The sequence below is a fragment of the Schistocerca americana genome, chromosome 7 (assembly GCF_021461395.2).
Source record: "Schistocerca americana isolate TAMUIC-IGC-003095 chromosome 7, iqSchAmer2.1, whole genome shotgun sequence".
Taxonomy (NCBI): Eukaryota; Metazoa; Arthropoda; class Insecta; order Orthoptera; family Acrididae; genus Schistocerca; species Schistocerca americana.
Genome location: NC_060125.1, coordinates 495,052,064 through 495,068,713, shown reverse-complemented (window position 1 = coordinate 495,068,713; position 16,650 = coordinate 495,052,064).

The window sequence follows — 16,650 nt, the reverse complement described above, 5'->3', positions numbered from 1 at the left end:
TTAAAAAATTACACTTCATTGAAAATTGTTCAATGTGCACCGTGATAGGAGCTTGATGTTTTATTAACTTGGTTTTGCCGCCGGTAGCACTTTGTACTTTGCAATTTTGTACTGGCAGAACAGGAACTTTATTCAGTGAAAAATGCTTCAGACATTAAATTACTCGTGGAACCCGTATCGAGTATTAACTGTGTGTCTATACCAAAATTTTTCGCCCTGATTACTGCTTGCGCTTATTCCTGTAGTGTATTTTTCGTCGATTCTAATTCATATTGGTATAGATCGTCTTTTATGTCTCCTTGCTCATCGCATCGTACGAAACATATTTGAAAATCTCATTTGCCCCCATCGCTTATAATGTCTATAGTATGGGACAAACTACGACCGATTCGGGTTTTCCTGCGGTGTAGTCAGATCTACTTCGGTAAACGGGACAATTTCTGTCAGTTGTACTGTGTGATTGTTTCCCCAGTGTGTATAATTTCCAGTTCTCGACATGCTTTCTCGTGTGTTCATATGGCTGTTGTGGAATGTTGCCGTATTGTGATTATGTTGCGTAAAGGTTGGCTGCGGTACGGCGTGCGGCATGGTATTGTTGTTGCCTGTTTTTATTTACATGCAGTGCATAGTTTTGAGAGGGGGGATTGAAATTAGCTTGTGGATGGTAATCGTTCCTGTTATACAGAAAGTTTTGTTTAGGTCTCTTGTTCCTGCCAATTCCATTCCCATATCCATTGACACAGTTAATGCATCATTGCCGTTGCGCTTACCAACCTTGCTGTATGTTCGCGTCTGGCTTTTTGTGTTAACAATTCGAGTTATGCTGTTGTAGTGTTTGTCTGTCTGACACCATATTTGATATTACTTTCTCCTCGTATATTAGCTCGATTGAATCTCAAATGAATAGAAAATTTCCTGAATCGTGTTCGGGTGTGTGATGGCAAACGACTTTTAAAAATTTTTAAAACATCAACATGGTTTGGTTTGGTTTGGTTTGTGGGGATTAAAGGGACCAGACTGCTACGGTCATCGGTCCATGAACATGAGAAATAGGATTCGTCCAATAACGTGTTTTATTGAGATACTCCTCAAAATACCCTCGCAAGCTACCATATTTGCTATTAAATGGGGCGGGGTTAAAAACCTCTCTTGTATGGCTTCTGACCATTATGCTAGTTCACTTTGTAAATATGTGGCACAACGCTCAGCTACCTCGGTCGACCGCAAAAGTACATCGCTATGCGTCTACCCAACAACGAACCTGATCTTCTGTGCTTCCGTCCAATTTCTAGGAAACACATGTCGAAAAGCACTAATAAATACGACAGGATTCATATTCGTACCTTCATTCGTAAACGTTGGAAATTGACGATGTCTTAATAGACCTTCCTCAGCAAATATAGTGGACAAGCTGTTTGCATTTTGTGCTGTGTTTACATAGCTGTTATAATTAATTGCATTTCTCGTACTTACTGGTTCTGATGTTATGCCATGTAAACTTACACTCTGCGATCTATTATTCTACTGGCACTGTTTTTAGGGTTTGGAATGATCTGTGTGCATACATCACTTTGGTTGTCTGCGGGTGGCTCTTTGTTTATGTGTACCACTTGTGTCCCTGTAGCACTTTCACCTAAGTAGTTGCGTATCCTGTGCTCTGTAGCTTGAAAATTGGTATTTAATTTGTCAATCAATTATGTCTTCTCCTTTTGCCAAATGACTTCTTCATCTACATTGTAACCTCCCCACAAAAATTGTAAAAGTATTCTTATTCAAATGCTAATGGACATAGAGCTAAGTGTAACCTCCCAGCAATGGAATTTAATGACAATGACAATAAATGAAAAATAGCAATCTGAGCCATGTGTAAGCTCCCCACAAAAATGAAAGTCAATTCAATAAAAATGAAATCTCAGTGACAATGAAAACGCAAATAGACCGAAATGTCGATCTTAGGCCCTGTTCCTACCTCAGTAAAATTGCATTTGCTCTTATTTTTCGCCATAGCTTGGAGGAAATGCATCGCAAAAATTCTTTGAACTTAAGTAAATTTTTTCATTAAGGAAATGCATGGGAAATTTTCTTCCAATAAAATGTTTGTTTTGTTAAAATGCTTGGTTTGAAAACCAAATTGTTATTGGGGCGATTCTTGAACAAATTAATTACACTTAAGATGCATTACATTATAAGATGAGCGCAATGCTGCTTCATTACCTTATTTAAAAAATATACCTCGTCCTGAATCTTGACCAGAGGCCCATGTCGACGCCCGCCGACTCCTCACACACATCGAGCGAGGTGGCGCAGTGGTTAGCACACTGGACTCGCATTCGGGAGGACGACGGTTCAATCCCGTCTCCGGCCATCCTGATTTAGGTTTTCCGTGATTTCCCTAAATCGTTTCAGGCAAATGCCGGGATGGTTCCTTTGAAAGGGCACGGCCGATTTCCTTCCCAATCCTTCCCTAACCCGAGCTTGCGCTCCGTCTCTAATGACCTCGTTGTCGACGGGACGTTAAAACACTAACCACAACCACCACCACCACCACCACCTCACACACAACTGCGACTGTCTCTCGCGTGCTACTACATGCTCTCGCGACTCGCTACGTACAACTGAACTCTCTCGCAACTCGACCGCGACTGCCACTGCCGACTCCCTACATGCAACTGCAGCTGCCGACCCCCTACATGCAACTGAACTCTCGCGCGGTCAAGCGCAGACTAGCAACGATAAATAACTCTCTGCTCAGAGATTCTGTCATGCCTCGCCATCGCTGTACTAAATACATACGCGTTTCATAACCCTCCACTGGGGGGGGGGGGGGGGGGGGGGCAAAAATTTGGCAGCGATGGTGAGTCATTTGGACTTGCCATGAGCAACAAATTTTTTCTTAATTAATTAACCTTTACAACTTACAGAATATTCAGATGTAGTACATGAATTAAATGTGGTGCACATGAACCGAGTACAAAACATTTCAGACAATGACAATGAGTACAGAACATATGACATAAGTGCACAGTTACTGACGTTCAGCACAAAACACATTAACACATGACATAAGTGTACATGCACTGAAGAATTCCTCAACGTTTTCACAACAAATAAATGTAATAGCAAAAAAATCATCAAATCACAAAATGTATATACAATATAAATGACAAGAGTGCACATATACTGTACTTCAAAACAATCAAAAGAAGTGTACATAGAATCGGTAGAAATCATGTTAAAAAAATGACAAAACTGCACACGCACTGAAAAACTATTTAGCATTTTCATAACAAATAAACGCAATGGTAAAAAATCATGTTGACAAGTGACGTAAGTGCACATGCACTGCAGTTGAGAATATATCAGCAAATCATAAAATGTATTAATAAATGGCAAAAGTGCACACGCACTGTAGCACAGAACATATCAGAAAACCACAAAATTTATACGTAATGAGTACAAATGGCATAAAGTGCACACGCACTGAAAAACTCTCTAATATTTTTACGACAAATAAACCTAATGAGTACAAATCATATTGACAAATGACAAAAGTGCACACGTACTGTAGTACTCTCTAGTATTTTTCTACAACAATCAAACAAAACAAGGAGTGTAATAAAGTCCACATGCACTATAGAAGTCTTTAGTAATTTCAGGATAACTGATCTTATTAACAAATGAAAGGAAGTGCACACGCACTGTATATGACTTTTTCATTTTACAAGAATTAGGGAAGGAATAGGAAGGATTGCGTCATGGTTGTAGCACTTAGGTTGCACGCAGCTGCACTGAAAGTCTGTATCTTTCCACAGAAATACAACACCACGTGAGACAATTTGCAGTTCTTTTCCCAGAAGTATTTATCAGCGTATCCAAGACACTGAAATGTCGTAGTAATATTCCCTGTTATCATTTTGGCAGTACATCAGGTACACCAAACAGTGGGACCATAATAACGTCTTCATCGCTGACGGTGGTGGACAGCATGTCGTGTCAACACCACGCTCTTACAAGGCACACCAACGTAGAATTAGTGCAAAAACCAAATATAGTGCTCCATGATCATGAGGATGGACAGGACAAATGGATATTGCAGTAATTCAGGGTAGTTAGCTCAGAAGGTGAAGGACATTAAGTCACATAGTAGTCTTCATTGAGAATTACAGTAGTAGTTTGCGGCATTCATAGCACAGTTATTGAACATTTCTGTACCATGTATTTAGTATTACAGAATAATGTTCATAAAATTAACTGATTATAGCAATTATTGGCATCATGGGTAATCGTATTACTATAAACAGTGGCAGTCCTTGGCCATTACAAAGCATATTTAGTATGACAGAATAATGTTCATAAAATTAACTGATTAAAGTGAGCATTGGCACTTATTGGCCACTTATAAACCAACAGAAGTCATCATTGAAAAGGAGAGTCAATTATTGGCATAGCATCATAAAATTAACTGATTATAGTGAACATTGGCACTTATTGGGCAATGATAAACCATCAGAAGTCATCATTGAAAAGGAGCTAATGAATGGCATAGTATGAACATAATTCATTTAGGTACACTAATTATTGGCACTCAGTGGTCAGTTACAAATCATCAAAAGTCATCACTGAAACAGGAGCTAATGAATGGTACAGTATTAACATAATTCATTTAGTTACACTAATTATTGGCACTCAGTGGCCAGTTACAAAACATCAAAAGTCTTTATTGAAAACAGGAGCTAATGAATGGTATAGTATTAACATAATTCATTTAGTTACACTAATTATTGGCACTCAGTGGCCAGTTACAAAACATCAAAAGTCATCATTGAAAACAGGAGCTAATGAATGGTGTAGTATTAACATAATTCATTTAGTTACACTAATTATTGGCACTCAGTGGCCAGTTACAAAACATCAAAGGTCATCATCGAAAACAGGAGCTAATGAATGGCATAGTATTAACATAATTAATTTAGTTACACTAATTATTGGCACTCAGTGGCCAGTTACAAAACATCAAAAGTCATCATTGAAAACAGGAGCTAATGAATGGCATAGTATTAACATAATTCATTTAGTTACACTGATTATTGGCGCTCAGTGGCCAGCAAGTATTGAATAGTACAAAACATTGTTCATCATTCAGTATTATTCAGAACTCTCTTAAATGGGTAACATTATTTGGAACTGGTGATGCCTTTTTTTTTTTTTTTTTTTGTTAGCAATGCATTGCTTTGGGCAATTATAAGGGAAATCAAGAAGAGAAAAAGAAAAAAAAATTGCTTCTAGGTTGTTCCTGTAAATGAAAAATGTGTAATGTCATTCGTCATGAGTCAGCTGTAACAAGGTTATGAAACAAGGAAGTATATGTGATCACATTTATAGATGATAGACACAACTGGGTAAAAAAAAATTGCAAGTACTAGTATAGGTTTAATAAGTAACAAGTTTAGTAAGTATCATGAAAAGCTTCTCCTGAAAAAAAATACAAAATGGATTATTGAGCTGAAAGAAGAAACGCTGAAAAGTAGTGAACTTCCAATTAACTGGTAGTGAAATGTTTACAAAAAATGTGTTCCATAGCTGTCCTTTCCAAAACTTTCAGTCATCATACCATACGATATAAAACATACTGTCAAAACAAAGTGCAACAAATACTTAAATAACTACATAGCATAAATACATAAACTTCAACATCATCCTCATCTGTAAAGAAAAAACTTCATTATCCATCACTTCATTATCCATATTATCATAACTTCATTATAATCATCACCTGTAAAGAAAAACTTCATTATTCATAGTAGCATATTCTTCATCATTACTCTTCATCATTACTCTTCATCAGCATTCATTATCATCTGCAAAAAATCACTTCATTACTCATTACGCAACTATTCCTTATCTCTAGCATATTTCATCACTAAAACTAAGATGTGTAGTTCTGTCTGACAGCCCGCACCAATCGCCTTGTATTCTGAAAGAAAAAATTAGGTAAGACTGCTATTCTACGATGTATAGTATATTCTTGTTAATGCTTGTTAATTCTGATCCATTTACTTTTCCCTTCTAGGTTTGCATCTTCTTTCGATCATTCCGCAGTTGAAATTCCCATTTCTGTTTAATTTATTTCCTTTACACGTTATTTCTTTCTGAAAATTATGAACAAAGATTAATGTCTTGCATTTACATCATATACTCACTAAATAATGACTGGTTTATGGTGACATAATTAAGCATACAGCATAACATGACAGAAAACGTAATATGTCAAAAGCATAGACAGTGTTCAAAGGCAAAAATGTACAGAGAATATCACAATGCAGCAGCAAACAAAAAAAAATGTAGTACAGTCACGGTGTTGAGATATCACAGGGCAAAAAAAACGTCAAAGTCAACTGGTGTGTGTTATACCTTAACTATTTCACAGTGCATACAAACAAAACATGAAAACAATCGTACATACATAAGAAAGACAAAATGTGACGTTCGTTGTGTTCAACTTGTATGTCGTGTAGTTAATAGAGGCGAGAATTAAGGACTTTAATGGAGAGAGAATTTGATAAAATTAATACGTCACTACATAGAATTGCATAATTATTCATAATATACGTAAGTTTGTCTGGAAAAATATGCACGGTCTGATGTGTAACGACAAGAAGAGCGACCAGCTAACCTTACCTTGCCGGGCACTTGCCAAGAAAAAATACGATAGTCATCAATAATTAGTCACATAAATATAATTGCTTAAGTGGTCATAAAATGTGTAAGTTCATCTGGAAAATATGCACGGTCTGATGTGTAAAGACAAGAAGAGCGACCTGCTAACCTTACCTTGCAGGGCACTTGCCAAGAAAAAATACGATAGTCATCAATAATTAGTCACATAAATATAATTGCATAAGTGGTCATAAAATGTGTAAGTTCATCCGGAAAATATGCACGATCTGATGTGTAACGACAAGAAGAGCGACCTGCTAACCTGACCTTGTCGGGCACTTGCCAAGAAAAAATACGATAGTCATCAATAATTAATCACGTGAATATAATTGTATAAGTGGTCATAAGTGGCATCACAGCACGTTAAATCATAAAGTGGTTTCATTCAATAAAAGGTTTAATGTTCGACACATGGTGGTTGCCCTTACTTTTCCTAGTTCTCAAAGTTTCGACGTGTACAACATTGGGGTGAGGAATGCTGCGAATCCGATATGCGTATAGAAGTTCAAATTTACTGCACTTACCTTTTATTTTGCTGGATAAGTAGTGTGTACGTACTAATATCATCTGTCCAATGTGAAAGGCACGGCGTGTACAAACCTGTTTTTGCTGTCTTTTTCGGCGCTCTGCGGCACGTTTGATGTTGTTTAGCGCAATGTTAATTATTTCATGGTGTCGTAATCGACGAGATGTAGGAAAGTGTACTAATTCTTTAATTTTGTTAGGTGGTTCACCATTTTTCAGTATAACAGACGGAGATAGCATAGTGGATTCATTTGGTATGGCATTAATTACATCTTGGCAGGAGAATATGTGTGTCTCCCAATTAATATGTCTTTTGTGGCAGTATATTCTACACAGTTTACCAATTTGTTTCAGTAATCGTTCACAAGGGTTCGAGGAAGCATGGTACCTGGATATATAGATCGGAGAAATGTTTCTAGCTCGTAACATGCGTGTCCATATAGCTGAACGAAATTGTGATCCATTATCGGAAATTACTCTCATCACATGCCCTACATGAAATAGAAAATGTTTTACAAATGCTTTCGAAACAGATTTAGCAGTAGCTTTGCGTAACGGAGTGAAAGTAACAAATTTTGAAGTGAGTTCAACAGCGACAAAGATGTAGCAAAAACCTCTGTTAGTTCTCGGAATTGGACCAAAAATGTCTGCTGCGGCCATATGTCTTAATGTAATAGGTACAATGGGATATAATGGAGGAATATGTGAAGTTGTGTCTGACTTAGCTTTCTGGCAAATTTTACATGACGCTAAAACTCGTCGTATACGTTTCTCCATGTTGGCAAAATAACAGTTCTGTCTCAGTATAAGAAAACATTTTCTGGCTCCGTAATGTGCATAACTTAAATGAGTATACCATATTAATTTGTTAACCAGCTCGTCGGGAATGCATAATAACCAATTGTAGCTGTCAGGATGAGAGTGGCGAAATAGAATGTCATTGCGTACAGTGTAGTGGTTTCTAATCGTAACATTATTCCTATCTTGCCAAAGGTGTTTAATTTCTTTCCACACATTGTCTTTACTTTGCTCTTGTGCTATGTCCTGTAATGACGATGAAATAAAATTTTCAAATGCAACTTGCTGAATGTACATGACGCTGGCATTTGCTTTGCAGAAGTTGGTTGCTACGTCTTGCTGATTGTTGCTGATAGAAGGCGATAGTGCGTCTGCTATAACATTTTGTGTGCCGGGAATGTGAACAATCGTAAAATTAAATTCCTGTAAATAAAGTTTCCATCTGCTTAATCTGTCGTGAGTGAATTTAGCCGAAAGTAAAAATTGTATCGCTCTGTGATCTGTGTAAACGGTGGTATGTCTGCCATAAAGAAAGTGCCGAAATCTCGTAAAAGCCCATACAACACATAATGTTTCCAATTATGTAACGGAATAATTTCGTTCAGCAGGTGACAGAATGCGACTTGCAAATGCGATGTTTTTAATTACTGTAGAGCCATCTTCTTCAATTTCCTGAAAAATATGTACGCCTAAAGCGGTGTTAGAACTGTCGGTGGCAATGGAAAAATTTCTGGTAAGATCTGGGTGTGATAAAAGTGGTGCATTCAACAAGGCATGTTTCAAATAACATTCTCGAGAACAAGATTCTGCGTGTCAAAATTATTGGTTACGTTACTGGAATATGCAATCTGTGCTGTATCTGTTTAAATTCTATCGTACGTGTTATTATTTTCAGCAGGAATCTGCGGCATTTCAACTATTTTAACTGTACTATTATTTCTTTCTGACGTATTACGCTATGGATGACACCTATTGTCTGGTTCATTCATGATAATATGTTGTTGCTGATGTTGTTGCTGCTCATAAGATCAACTGTTATTAAATGTACGCTGAAAATTGTGCTCATCATTTTTACGTCTGTCATGTTAGTAATTTCTATACGGCGCATTGCGATACGAGTTGAAATAGTGTGTTGTCTGTACGTAGTTATTTCTTTGCTGCCGTGCGTTACTATTTGTTGGAGCTGAGACTATACGTGCACGCGGCGAAACATTAAAGTTTGGTTGACCTTGTAGACTGCATTGTTGGTTACGTATGCTAAGCGGCTGACTTTCATGCTGTTGCAGAGAAAAACATCTATTGTTACCAAAAAATGCGTTCGCTGTTGCTGAAAATTTGACGATTGCTGTAAATGCTATACACACTGATGATTACAATTTTATCTGATATTAAAATTACGGCGGTAGTTCTGGAGTGCCTAATGAAAATTGTCACTTTCGGTAAAAATTTGTCATATCGGGTTTTCTTTAGTCATTTTTCTTAATCCTAGATAGAGCAATAGTTAAAGAGCTGTTTTGACAGATATAAAGGATAGTAGACGAGAAGGCAGCAGTGCAGAAAACTAAAGATGAAACAGCACTACTACAGCTCGGGGCCCTATGCACGCTACGGCACATATTCATTAAAGCGTAATGAATCACCTGAGGTCAATTACGCGCTGCGAATAAGTTTTAACTTTTGCGTTACAGGCAATGGTGGTAAAATTTCAAAACCAAATTGTTGTATCCATGATAATTCCAGTTTCTGCATTATAGGTAATAGCGGTGAAAATAAAAAAATAAATTGTCGTATACGGTGCAAATCGTGTATCTGTGCTCTGTCATTATTAAATTCCTTAGATTTTCTTATAAATGCAAATTGCTTATAATCAACGTTCTCGTCACTGAATTTGAGAACACGATCAGGTTTGCGTGAGAATCTGTTTGTCTGTGTCATTTCGGATTTCAAGTTGCGTAGCATTTCAGATTTTAAGTCGTGAAGTTTTTCGGATTTTAAGTCGCGTAGTTGCTGTAAATTACTTAAGTTATACGCGCTGCGTGACTCTGACAAATGCTCGCAACGTGGCGGATTCTGTGACGTATTGGTGACTGAAACAGTTTTTAATTCTGTTACTTTAATACTCTCGTCAATTTGGTTGTTCTGTCGTTCGCTTTTATTATTGACTTCCGTATTCAGACAGTGTGAAATTTCTGGTAACTTTAAATTAAACTCGTCGCGTATTTGTACTGCGTTTTTAGGACATTGTTCAGTGACTGCATTAATTTCGTCTTTATGTGATTCTGTTGTGCCTACACGTGTACTACTTAATTCTTGTGCAACAGTGTCAACTTCTTCATTACTGTTATTAGCACAAGCCTTAGTATCCACACGTAATTGTTCTTTAGTGTCCTGACATTGCACGGTCTAATCTGTTCACTAACTTGTTTGTTCTGTTCATTAACGTTGTCGTGTTTTTCTTTCGGCTGTTTAATACTTTCTGAAAATTGTTTGTTCCGTTCTCTAAATTGTTTGTTCTCTTCTACAAGTCGTTTCTTCTGCTCATCAAGTTTTTTGAAAAACTTTTCTTGTTCTTTACTAATTTCATTAAGTTGTTCATTCCTTTGTAGCAAAAATGCCATAATTTGGTCCCGCCTGCTAATCGGATGCGCATTGTTAGTTACTACCTCCGAATTAAATGAATCCGTCGTATTTTCAGTACACTGTCCATTTTCATTAGAAAAATTTGTCTGTACGTTACTTGAATTTTCCAAATCGGGTGTGTTAAGCTGGGCGCCGCTCATTACAATAGAGCTCCCCGCGTCATCAATTGTCGTCAAATTAACAGAGGACATAACCGTGTTCGTTTGTTCATCATTAAGACAAAAATCATCATTAGTCGTTGGAACGCACTGATTGTCAGTGAACGCAGGATTGTCATCTTTACACTGCGTGTCACAAGTACTATCAGTAAAATTGTTTAAATCGGTAATTTCATTCATTATACCTCGCGATACACTATTCACAGTCTTTCGCGGCATTTTTACAATAGTCACTATTATTCACAAAAGAAATAAGCACAATGCAAAAGCAACACACAAATACAACAAAGCAACGAATTGCCGATGACCTGAGTAAAGAAAGTCACAAAATTAGTAAAAGCGTTGCGCCAAATGCTAATTATATTTAAGCAAATAAGAGCAGATATCTGACTGTTTCTTAGAAGGTTCCCAAAGAAATACGATCCTGGCCGGATGTCGTCAAGTGTAACCTCCCCACAAAAATTGTAAAAGTACTCTCTTTCAAATGCTAATGGACATAGAACTAAGTGTAACCTCCCAGCAATGGAAGTTAATGACAATGACAATAAATGAAAAATAGCAGTCTTAGCCATGTGTAAGCTCCCCACAAAAATGAAAGTCAATTCAATAAAAATGAAATCTCAGTGACAATGAAAACGCAAATAGACCGAAATGTCGATCTTAGGCCCTGTTCTTATCTCAGTAAAATTGCATTTGGTCTTATTTTTCGCCATAGCTTGGAGGAAATGCATCGCAAAAATTCTTTGAACTTAAGTAAATTTTTTCATTAGGGAAATGCATGGGAAATTTTCTTTCAATAAAATGTTTGTTTTGTTAAAATGCTTGGTTAGAAAACCAAATTGTTATTGGGGCGATTCTTGAACAAATTAATTACACTTAAGATGCATTACATTATAAGATGAGCGCAATGCTGCTTCATTACCTTATTTAAAAAATATACCTCGTCCTGAATCTTGACCAGAGGCCCATGTCGACGCCCGCCGACTCCTCACACACATCGAGCGAGGTGGCGCAGTGGTTAGCACACTGGACTCGCATTCGGGAGGACGACGGTTCAATCCCGTCTCCGGCCATCCTGATTTAGGTTTTCCGTGATTTCCCTAAATCGTTTCAGGCAAATGCCGGGATGGTTCCTTTGAAAGGGCACGGCCGATTTCCTTCCCAATCCTTCCCTAACCCGAGCTTGCGCTCCGTCTCTAATGACCTCGTTGTCGACGGGACGTTAAAACACTAACCACAACCACCACCACCACCACCACCTCACACACAACTGCGACTGTCTCTCGCGTGCTACTACATACTTTCGCGACTCGCTACGTACAACTGAACTCTCTCGCAACTCGACCGCGACTGCCACTGCCGACTCCCTACATGCAACTGCAACTGCCGACTCCCTACGTGCAACTGAACTCTCGCGCGGTCAAGCGCAGACTAGCAACGATAAATAACTCTCTGCTCAGAGATTCTGTCATGCCTCGCCATCGCTGTACTAAATACATACGCGTTTCAACATCTTTTATTAATCTACATTCCTTCACTACCTTTTCCGCTGCGGTACTGGATTTGTCCAAAGTACCTGCTTCAGCTTGTGAAATTGCATCAGATACATTTTCACTAATTTTTCTCTTTCCTTTTTGGCACAGACTGATTCGATGTCAAGTGATGCTACAATTAAAGTGAGTTCATCAATAGCTACTGGCATATTTTCGTAATCCTTATGCAGTTTGTTCGCTACGGTACAAATGTTCTTTACTGTGGAAGTTAATTGTGTTTGTGTAGCTTCTAGGGGTGTCATTAATCGCTTTTATTAGTTGCTCTACTGTATCATTGTGCTCGTTAAGAGTGTTCAATTACTGTTTTATTTCCGTAATGTCATTATTTACTTCGGAAAGTACATCTTGCTTTAGCTGTTTTCCCATGTCTCTAAATTTTACATTCATTTCTTCGTGAAAATTCTTCGTCAAATCGCTGATCTGTTGTTTGACTGTATCCTGGAAATCTTTTAAAACATGTTTCTGCTCTTCTTTTATGTTGTTTATGTCTTGTGTGACTATGGTAAGGTTTTGCGACAAACGGTCAAATTTTATATGTATGTCCGTTCGCCAATTGATGTTTATATCTTATATATGCACGCAAACTGGTGTTCATGCTACCAAGTATTTGAAGTATAGCTGCAAGTGCGTCATTTTGGTTTCCATGCAATGTACTTTGGTTATTAACAACTGTACTTAGTAAACTGACATTTGGACTTCGTGTGATAGATGACGGTAAAGTGTCGCCAAAAATCATGTTATCTTCGCTCTCCATGTTTTCCTGGGCGAGGAGAATGTTGCTTGCGGAGATACGTGATGTAGTTCCATCTATTCCCATCAACGTATCATCAGAGTTAGAACTCTGTGACAGCTCACCAGCACTTGTTACTTCGGTTATGTTCATCTCTGAACTACTTATTTCTTCTGTCTGTGGAAGACATGGGCTGGTACTTCAGATCTTCTGTCTTGCAGTAGTAGGACATCTTGGCGCATTGCGTTTTCGCCATTGTCAACAATAATGGAAAGTGGTTTTTGTGCCATTTTGATTGAATATTAAAACCAAAATTTTGAAAATTAGAAAATTGAAATTTTTGGAATTTTAAACATACGATTTACATGTCGTCAAGCGTTAATTGGCTACTTTTATGACGCGCGAAATGTTGTGACACAAAAACTTCAAACTTTTCTCTCCCTAATCATTACGTAAAATTTCTGGAACATTCATTACAATACATTTAGGAAGGAAAATTAAGGAAAAGGAAGTCTAATTACTACGCAGGAGACGCTAGCGGTTGCTTAGCGGTCCTATCTTCGCTGCGATGAAACAAACATCGTATTTCCAAAATTTTCCATAAATTACGGTTTCACTTTTGATTCCCTTCTGAATTGGTTACATTATCCACATTAATTTCTGGCTCTGGTTATTTTGCTCCCAGTCGTGATGTTGCACATGAAAATTTTAAAATAATTAGTACATGCCAAAAATTTTCATATAGTGTCATAAATAATTTTGAATAAGTTACACAACTGGTTTCATGGCTTTCTCAATGTCATGTCACCAGGTTGCCAGTTGTGCTGATTTATAAAAAAATATATGTAATATAGTTAATTAAACAAATAAATGTTTTCGGCCTTTTATCATACAACTGCACTGTAGCAGCGAACGGCTGCAACTGCCGCAGAGACTGCTCTGACCTGTGACTCTATTGCAGCTCTCTTACCAGGGGCGCAGAGGTTTTATGTCTCAAGCAGCGCCTGTGAATTGTCGTTCTAGCAAGTCAGCAGTACATCGAGATTACATTTGCTTCAGCAAGGTGGTGAACCCCTTACAAAATACAGGCACAAATACCTCACTCTGATCTGAGAACAAGTGCAATTACACGCATATGTCGCAAGTAAAGGACGACATGGAAAATAATCAATTTTCTTCAGAATAGACAAACACAAGTAACACTTTGGATTCTAGGGACTGCTACTAACAAACATCTGTGAAATGAACTGCCGTGTCTGCTGATCGATAACTGAGCTACATAGAGATTGCTAATGAAGAGGCTACGATGCATCGGCTGACTAAGTGGCTAACGTTGAAGCTGCTACCAAAGTGGCTGCCACCAGTCAGGCGTGGTGCTTATGTCGTCTCCACCTACAGCCCGCTGCTGACGCATTGTCGTCCTAGAGGGAGGTCTGTCAGGTGCTATTGGTTGACCCATTCTCACAGCCTCTTCTCTGTCGTTCCCGACTGGTGTGCCGGCGCTGACTTTACGAAGTAACATTCCTCCCCCCTCAAAGAGACGGATCCTCGCCGCGTATGGAGACCACAACGGGTGGGGTGGGGGGGAAGGGTGGGGGGGAGGCAGGAGCGTGGAGGCTCTGATTGGTCGGATGATATGGAGGCGAAGGCTCTGTCTCCATGCGGTTGTCACGCGGTGCCGTGATGACATTCTGTGGCGGATTCAGTGGCCGCGCTGTCCTCGGGATCCGTGAATCTGGGGTATGAGATACAGAAAGATCACCTGGCATACGACAGTGGCGAATTTGATTGGGATGTCGGCGCTACAATCCGTCTGGGCCTGAAACGAGTTACATCCTTGTGCCAAGTCGACGAAGTATCTCGCCTCACGCCCACCGTCTGCTGCCGCTAAAAACTGAAAGAGCAGTATCACGCGATCCGAAGCGATTCTTGCCACCTTCCTTCCACGCCGGGTGCTGAGGATGACGGAGCAGGAGGAGCAGTGTCCGATGGCGGCGGCCGTGAAGCAATTCCGCCGGGGATGGTTCATCTAGTGCATGCGAACGATAGGAGGCGAGAAACAGTTGCAGTGAGTGCCTTATCCCTGGTGTGGGCGGTACGAAATTTGTCCATCTGCTGCTTGAAGATTCTAACAAAGCGTTCCCTTTGACTGTGAGTGGAACGGTGAATAGTTAGATCCTGCATTCCATTGCGTTCACAGAATGTTTCAAATTCATTTGACGTGATCCGACGCTATGACTTCAGGTAAACCTTTGTGGGGGAAAAAAAACCAGACTACAGGCTCGAATTGTGCCACGTGACGTTGTCGAGTTCATTGGCACAGCAAAAAGAAACTTGCTGTAAGAGTCTACTACAGTCAAGCAACGAATGTTCCAAAAAGAACCTGCAGAGTCTGTGTCCACAGATTTCCATGGTGACTGCAACTTATTTCAAGCAGAGAATAATTGTAGCGGTGTGGACTGATTTTTCGCACTTGTGTGACACTGTGACGTCATCTGTTGTATTTGGGTATCCATACTCTGCCAAGTACAGTATCGATGAACTAACTGTTTCGTACGAACAGTCGCCCAGTATCCTTGGAGAACTATCTGCAACACTTCATTTGGAAGGCTTTGGGGATCAACGCACGTGACTGTCCACTGTCGTTTTGTACAAGAATCACAGTTTTCTGTATAGCGAGGCTATGCCGACGTGAAAAGTATCAGCGTGCAACAGAGTTGTTTGTACTACGCAAGGAGCGAGGCCAAGATGTGCGAATGTATTGTACCAGAATGTTCAAATATGAATCAGATTCCGTGCCCTGAGCATTTTTACGTTAGTTCAGAGGAAAGGATTGAAGCAATTCAGAACCGTGAGCATTGATATGACAAGATGCAGCAGAAGCGTCAATGTCTGTGTCAGGGGCAATAGTAAGACGTGCAAGCGCGTCCGTTACTAAGTTGACATTTTTGCTATACAAACAGTGGTAGAATTTTGTGACAACATACACAATAGCCAATGCCACTTTATTTGTGAACAGTTACACTTAGCTTTGTTTAACACTTACGATGGGAAAGCAATAGGCCTGTCTTTATCACCAAATTTGTGCGAAAACACTGCACCGATTCCGTAAGAGGGAACGTCAACTTGCAACAAAACTGGTTTGTCAGGATCAAAGTGAAGCAATTATCGATCACTGAGCAACGCACCTTTAAGTTGTTGCTAAGCTCCATAGCACTCATCTGTCCAAACAAAAAGGAACGTTCTTGTGACGCAAGGCATGCAGTGGAGCTGCTATTTGTGTAACATTTGCTATGAACCGGAGATAATAGCTCATTTTCCCTAGGACTGATTGCAATTCTCTGACTCGGGAGGAACTGGCAGGTCACGTATGGCTAACAAATATGGCTGAAGACGATGTACATCACGAATGATTATGACAAGAATAAGATACTGCAACTGAGGTTTAAAAAATCACACTTGTCTAGTCTACACATTAGTCCTGCAACTGATAACACACGAAATAAAGAATGCAAATTTTGCAATGTGT